The sequence below is a fragment of the Camelus ferus genome, chromosome 14 (assembly GCF_009834535.1).
Source record: "Camelus ferus isolate YT-003-E chromosome 14, BCGSAC_Cfer_1.0, whole genome shotgun sequence".
NCBI classification, from domain to species: Eukaryota; Metazoa; Chordata; class Mammalia; order Artiodactyla; family Camelidae; genus Camelus; species Camelus ferus.
In genome coordinates this window covers 12,156,987-12,164,849 of record NC_045709.1, presented here as the reverse complement: position 1 = coordinate 12,164,849, position 7,863 = coordinate 12,156,987, and the positions used below count along the sequence as shown (strand labels likewise).

The 7,863-nt window shown below is 45.7% G+C and overlaps 1 long non-coding RNA gene across 3 annotated transcripts in view; it reads left to right on the top strand.

Moving 5' to 3' along the window:
• Nucleotides 1–232: 232 nt before the first annotated feature.
• The window catches only part of LOC116668550, a 28,393-nt gene continuing 20,762 nt past the window's right edge, over nucleotides 233–7,863 (top strand). For all 3 annotated transcript variants that reach the window (XR_004325687.1, XR_004325685.1, XR_004325686.1), the window contains exon 1: nucleotides 233–322. This is a non-coding gene — a long non-coding RNA (uncharacterized LOC116668550). The remainder of the gene's footprint in view (nucleotides 323–7,863) is intronic.

The following is a 7,863-nucleotide window of genomic DNA, read 5'->3' as shown; positions in this document are numbered from 1 at the left end:
AAACCTGTCATCTTGACTCTTACTTAGCCTTGTCTCTCCCTTCTTACAGAGAAAAAGGATCCCGATATTTTCCAAGAGAAAATAAACTCCCAAAGCTGAAAGATTTGCGTTCTCAACTTTGCTTAGGACGCTCAGCCTCAGAGGGGGCTTTTGAATTGGCAAAGCGCTTCCCTCCCACATCCCCACTAAATCACCACCCGCTCCAAGGCTCTGACTCAGAGAATGTGTAAACCGGAGCCTCGTCTCGTAAACACAGCGCTTCCATGCCCTACGTTCTAGATTCCTTGTGAGCTCAGTGCAGCGCGCGGTCAGGGCAAATAAGGTAAGAAGACCATTCCAGTTCAACTTCTGATGCTGTTTGGTTGTTTTTGTTTTTGTTTTTTCTTTCTCTGTCTCTCTGCTGAAGTTTAGGTAGAGGCCATAAGGGCTGTTTTCACTATTGTCTCAAACCAAACTGCTGACAAGTAAGAAGTATGAACACTTGGCAGAATTTCAAACTCCAACAATAAGCCAACGGCACGAGGAGATTGTTTTGTGTTGCTTTTCTCTTGCTCCTCTTTTTCTACCTTGTGATATTTCAGAAAGCTATGGGCGCTTTCTCTGTGCCCAAGCCCAGGACTTCAATGGCCCTCACACTCAGGCACGAGGATTTAGGACCCCTCTGCAGGGGGGCAGTGAGCGCCCCAGGCTCTCAGGTAGACGAGGATGCAAGGGAGGAGATTTGAGCATAAACAGGTCCAGCCACAGCCACAGCCACAAGATGGGGCTGGACCTGGATGAGCTAAAAATCTTGAAATTCCAGGAGCCCATGAGCCTCAGTTTCTCCATTTGTAAAAGGACGAGAAAACTTGAGAAAGACTTCTCAAAGGAGGGGTGATGCAAAACCGAGATGCGGGGAGGGAGGGGTCCGGGACAATAGCCTGAAGCAGCCACCAAAACTTGGAATGCCTTTGGTGTCAACATTTTATCTTAAAATGTAATGCAAATTGTATAATCCACTCCCTATTATCTCCATGGTGGTTTTAATATAAAAATGTTTCAAATGGAAGAAAACCAGAGACGCTGGCTGTGCGGGAGCACTGGCAGCCCAGGGACACGTGCGGCAACAGATGTCCTCTGTCTGTAGCGTGAGTCCACTGCTAGCCCACCTGCTGCGGGACTTGTGATTGGAACACATTATTAAAACTGCCGTGAGAGCCAAGGATGACTGAAAATGGCTGGGTGAGTGAGAGGCACTCAGCAGGTTTCAGAAAGGTCATCTCCCTTCTCCTCTTTAGCCCCTACTTCTCTCCTGACATCTTGGATTGACAGGGTTTGCTCCCACCTGCATTCACTCATTCATGCAACATCACACCGTCCTCCCACGCCTCTCTGGTCTGTGTCCACCATGATCCAGAACTTTCCTGGTCCCCATCTTCCATCAAACCCCCTAGTTGTGTGTACCATTTCCTTTGGGCTCTGTCATCACTCAATGGAAGCTGAGTTATCTGATAAAATAACTTCTGCTAATGTACCGAGTCTCCCAGGAAACATAGACACTTATCAGTTTGTTTGTTTGTTTGTTTGTTTGTTTGTTTGTTTTGGAGAAGATGTGTTAGCGCAAAAAGTGATTTTTCAGTATGGGAGACCAGGGACTGGTATTTTGAGGGGGCATGAATTGGTCACACGTCTGTCAGTAATAAGCAGCAGAAAGCCAGCTGAAATGAATTTGACAAAAGAAGGAGTTAATTGGATTATGGGATGGGGAAGGGCAGGGGTGGAGTTGGCCTCAAGCACAGATGGAAAGGAACTTGTCAGGACCTGCATTGGCTCCCATCACAGCTCTTGCCTGTGTGTTTGCCCAGTTCTTATCAGCTTCTCCAGCTGGCAGGGGCTATGCCCCTGGCAGGGCTGAGACCAGACATCTTTATAGCTCCCACCAGGAGAAAAGGCTTCTCCTTCTTAGAGTCTCAGGGGAAGGATTCTGATTGGCTCAGCTCACATCACATGCCCATCTCTGGGCCAATCACTGTGGCCAGGTACTTGGCCATTGTTTTCACTTTCTATTGCCACACTGGGTGGCTTAAAACAGACCACATTTATTATCTCATGGTTCTGAAGGTTGGAAGTCCAGGAGAGGTCTCACTAGACAAAAATCAAGGTGTTGGGAGGATATAGTCCCTTCTGTAGGCTCGAGGGGGGAATCCAATTCCTTGCTCAGTTTGCTGGCAGAATTCATTCTTTGTGTTCATAAGACTGAGGTCCCTGTTTCCCATTTCCTTCCCCATCTGTGGGCCATTCTCAGCGTCTAGAGACCACCCACATTCCCTGGCCCACGGCCCCTTTTTCCATCTCCAAAACCAGCAATGATGGGTCAGGTCTTTCTCATGCTTCAAATTTCTCCTGCTTATTTTTTTTTTTTTTCTTTTTTCTTGTTATCACATTCTCTGACCCTTCTGTTTTCCTCTTCCACTTTTCAGGACTCATGTGATTACACTGGGTCCACCTAGACAATCCAGGATACTCTCCCCATCGTAAAGTTCTATTTGCAAAGACCCTTTGGCCATGTGACAACAGTGTACATTAAATGGCATCCTCACATGTAAATGGCAATGGATATATAAAATATATTCACAGGTTCTGACAATAAAGCATTACCATCTTTGGGGGCTGGTGGCATTATTGGACTATCACAGCCAGGTTTTGGTTGCATATTTACCTGTGTTGCCAGGGCATGTGCTAGTGGTGTGACTGACAGTTCCGAGAGAACTAGAGGAAGGATAAGTAAGTTCCCTAATGAAGGAAAAGACACTGTTAGCAGAGAGGGAAAAAAAGGAGACTGTGCACTACAAGGTAGAATGAGCCTTACTGCGCATTTAAGTCCCTGCAAAAAGATGAAATTTTAATATTCTCAATGGCAAGTGCCTACAACATTTTAAATAAACAAGTGAGAGGGACGGCAGATCAGAGACAAGAACTGAACTGTTACCAAGTCTATCCATCCCAGAGTGCTAGAACTTTGTTGGACTTAATGATGAGAAACACAGAGGAAACAGAAACTACTCGTAGGAATTTGGCCGGAAGAATCATGCTCACATATGGCAACAGAAGACAGCCAAGAAGGAGGGGGGCTGGGGGCTGGCTCAAGACTCAAGTGCTTGAGTCGATCAGGAACTGGAACAGAGGAGGTTAGCCAGAGAGGCTAACTACAGCATCTGTGGGATGTAGGAGTCTGGACTGCTAGTTGGGACATACTGGCTACGGTTCAGACTCCTGTAACCAGCCACACAAGCCTGGGTAGGTTTGACCTTGAGCCAGCTTCATCTGCAGTAAAAGAAGAGACGAGGACTGTCAAGAGCGTTGATGAAGTGGCTGCTACCAGTCCCCTTCCCACACCCACGCTGCACATCCATAATCAACCACACCACTCCTTCCCACTGAATCCCAGCCATCCTCAGAATCCTCAAGGCAGCTCTCCAAAAGCCACTACTAATTGATCCAAGTTGTAGCATGTGTTAAACCCACCCCGGTCATTCTAGAGTTAGATAATTTCTAATGTGCTTTGACATTTAATATTCTAATATAAGAGCAACTACTTAGGACCAAAGGAGACCTAGACTCCCCATTTCACCAGGGGACAAAGCCACCCGGTGAGAAAGACAGAGAGAGCTGGAAGAACCTGCATGACTTAGCCCCAGCGCTCAACATCAGTTTCCATAGGAATTCAAATCAGAGATAAAATAAATCTCCCGGCTCACCCGAAGTCACGAAATGCCACCTGAGTGCTACGCTAAAGGTCAACTATAATCCTTTATGTGCAGGTAATTGCCTTGAGATTACATGGATAAGCAATGTGGGTTTGGGGCAGGAAGAGATAGAGCAGATAAATCAGGAAATGTTGCAGGTCAGTTTCCTAGACTCTCTGCAACAGAGATGAGCAAACAGGAAGTTATTAGGGTGTGATCTCCAGATTCATACCTGCGGGGGAGGGAAGGGATCAGGATTGACCGGAGGGTAAAATTGGACTGTGGACTTTCAAAGGTCTCAGCTGATGGCACAGGTCGCTCCGGAGCTGGGCTGGCCTTTCTGAGATGTCCCCAGTTGGGACAAGGGGATCCGACCTTTATTGGCCTCCATACTGGTCATCGGATTCAGGTTACCCCCCAAAAGGGGGCAGTCCTTGGGTCAAGGGGCTGTCTTCATAGAGGACAGAGTTCCCAGAGTACCCAGAGAGGGCTGAAGGTGGAGGGCTGTCAGCCAGACGCTGAGTGAATAGTTCTTTCAGTCCTGAAGGAAGAGCTGGGTGGAGCCGTATACAGAGGAAAAGCAGCAAGTGAGACCTCCCACCTGATCATCTGTCTGCCTGGATTACTTCTTACTGTTTGCTGGCACTGCAGAGTCCATCCCCGGTATAGTCCGTAGCTTCTTCAGGTGTTGATCCACGGCCAGTTTTCTGGTGGTGCTCAGCAAATGAAGTCACCAAGAGCAGGAGATACAGCTGGTATGGAAGGTTCATTCTGATGGACAAATGTCATGAGTTATTTTTTGTTAATATTATAGCAAAAATATAGGTGGACAAATTTTATTATCCACATAATATATGTAAAGATGGTCTATTATTCATCTGCTAGAGCTGCCATAACAAAACGCCACAGACGGGGTGATGGAAGCAACAGAAGCTCATTCTCAGTTCTGCGGGCTGAAGGTCCAAGATGAAGGTGTTGGCAGGTTAGGTTTCTCCAGAGGTCTGTGTCCTTGGCTCGCAGATGGCCACCTTCTTACTGTGCCCTCACGTGGCTTTTCTCTGTGCACACACATCCCTGATGTCTCTTCCTCTTCTTACAAGGACACCAGTCGTATTGGATTAGGATCCCACCCTTATGACCTCATTTAACCTTAATTACTTCTTTAAAAGACTCATTTCAAATTATAGTCATATTAGGGGTTAGGGCTTCCACATGTGAATTTGAGGGGAAACACAACTCAGTCCATACATATAATTGTTTTAATACACTCTGCCCATTAGTCTATGGATGAATGAATGATAGAATGTAAAATTTGTATATGGACGTCATTAAAAATTTTATTTTGAGATTTTTTTCATCTCGCATGGTTTTTGCTTTATTGTAGAGGTTTTATTGCTTAGATTAGAATTTGGAAAATGGAAAAATTCAAAGAAAAAAATGAAAATCACACATACCTTTACCTCCCATTTTTTAAAAAGCAGTATTAACATTTGAGTCTTTTTTCTCTGCTACACATGAATTTCTTTTATGGATTGGATCATGTGCATATTGCATCTACAGCTTTTTAGTACATATTATCATCTGTCATTGCTCCATTTTAAAAGGAAGACAATATATCCACAACTTGTCTGAGATTTTATTTTGTGAATGACTTCACCCAATATTTGCAGTAAACATTTTCTCGAATGTCTTCCCACTTTTTTTGTTTCTTCATACCATTTCCTTTCTCCTGTCTTGCTATCCAAATTCTCCACATCATTTTAGAACCACTTCAAGTCCTATCTCCTTAAGTAGAGCTGCCCCAGTATTTCTTTAGACTTCCGTAATGGATGTTCTTTTTTATTTGCTTAGTCCCACCTTTCTTGTGATACATCCGGAACCACTGTCACACTGTATTTTCGTTTTAAGCCTTTACTCCCCAAAGCACTGTAAACCTCTGGAGTACAAAGATGACACCTACTCCTCATCTGCGGTGGACAATTGCTCCTCGCTTGATTGGTTGGGTGGATTGATTAGTCTGCTGGCTGGTTTCCTGTTTTCTGAAAATGCAGAGTCAATCCCCAGTTGTCGGTGGAAATAACTTTGTCCCCCTCCTGATCCTTCAGAGGGCACTGGTTTGTGACATTTCCGCAGCAGGGCTAAATTGGATGCATTGTGTTGTGTTACCCTGATTTCCCAGCTCGTGCGCCTTGACAGCAGGATGGTTCTATTATGTTATGTCCTATTGTGTTTTTATAATGGCTTAATTACTGTGTGTGGGCTTCTAACTGAGAACTGGGGAGAGGGTAAATTCCATAAATCAAACGTGTCATGAGTGACATTAATAAGCTGCCAGATTTAGTTGTGTCTCCATTGTTCAGGTTTATATGAAATTTCAAAGTGTTGCCAAATATATGCTACAGGTAAAGAATATATTTTGGATTCCTTTAGAGGGTGAATTAAGCTTCAGTCAAAACACGCCCCAGAAAGAGGGACTCTGATGTTCTGATGTGCCCTGTACCGCATGGCAATCCAACCCAACATGTTTTCTCCATGCAGTAGCCTGGCCAACGCCTAGAGACATCTGGAAGAAGATATTTTCCTTTGTGCCAAATCTGGCCAAGTAAAACCTTAAATTATCATCACTGAACCAAATTGATCAGTATTTATAATGTGTACAAGACTGTATCTGGTTCATTAGGATGCGCATAATACGTTGCTGTAAATGGCTAACAGGCCAACCTCAAATGTCATTCAACATTGGGAATGAAGGGAGGAGGAAAGAGAGTGGGAAGGGAGGAAGGGAGGAAGTGGGGGGAGGAAGGGAGGAAGGAAAGGAGGAAGGAAGGAAGGGAGCCTATATGTGCACATATCCGTAATACCAGAGAAATCTGCCATTTGGTTGCCTTCTCTTTTGAAGCATTAGTAACGTTAAATTTCAGGTTAAATGAACAACCGTAATAACAGGTAGAGGTTGAGAGCCTACAGTCAGCAAAGTGGTGGTGGTGGAGGGGCCTGATGTTTGGACGTTGCCGCTTTGATACAATTATTCTGATGACAGAATATTTTGTCATGTTAAAAAAAATTCAGCTATTATTTTTTTAAATGAACAGGGAAGCAAATAACCTTAACCCTTCCAAAAGCTCCACCATCCTGTACACCACCCTTGAATTCAGACCCCCCCACTACCACTCAAAGGGATGAGGACGTTCAGGAAGGGGACAGACTGCAGGTCTGGGCTGTGCCCTGGGGGCGCTTGGGCCAGGCTGTTAGGTTTACCCCGCGGAGACCCTAGCCTCCCTCCACAAGTGGATTATTTATTTAACGAACACTTATCTAGGGCTTCCTACTTGTCAGGCAGTGTCCGGAGTGCTCTGCAAATATTGGCTCATTTTAATCCTTGTAACCAGGCTGTGAGGAAGGTGCTATTATTATCTGTATCTTACAGATGAGGAGACTGAGCTAGGTTAGCTCATTTATTGCCCAGATGCACCCAGCCAGTAAAATGGTGAGGCTGGGATTCAAACCCAAGCTCTCACAGCCACTGGGCTCCGGGGGAGGCTGCCTGGCACGACAGAGGAGCGGAGGAGCAGGGCACAGAGCAGGGAGGGATGGAGGAGGAGGGGTCCGGCGCTCGGGCACACCTGTGTGGGCATGGCCAGGGCAAGAGTCCACCTAGATGCCCCGGGAGGACTTCGGAGCTGCTGTCCCCGTCCCTACAGCCCATGGGTCCGCCCCCACTCAACCCACCGCCTGCTCGCGTGCCTGCTTGAGTCGTGGGGCAGAGGGTCAAGGTTAAGGCAGGCCATAAACCCTGCCCGGGGATGAGAATCCCTTCCTCTGTACTGCTGAGACTGAGTCTTCTGAGTGACCATGACCTCTGGTTGTGGAATGAGAATGAGATGGTGGTGGTGCATAGGTGTGGGTAGGGCTGCCAGAAAAAAGACAAAACGTCCAGTTAAGTTTGAATTTCAGATAAACACGAAATTTTTTTTAGTACAAGTTATGTTCCATGCACTATTTGAGACATACTGACACTAAAATAATTATTCATTGCTTAAATTCTAATTTAACTGGGCATCCTGTATTTTTATTTTCTAAATCTGGCAACCCTAAAGGTGGGCTTCTGCAGATCTCTAAAATGCTGGGTGGGGACGCA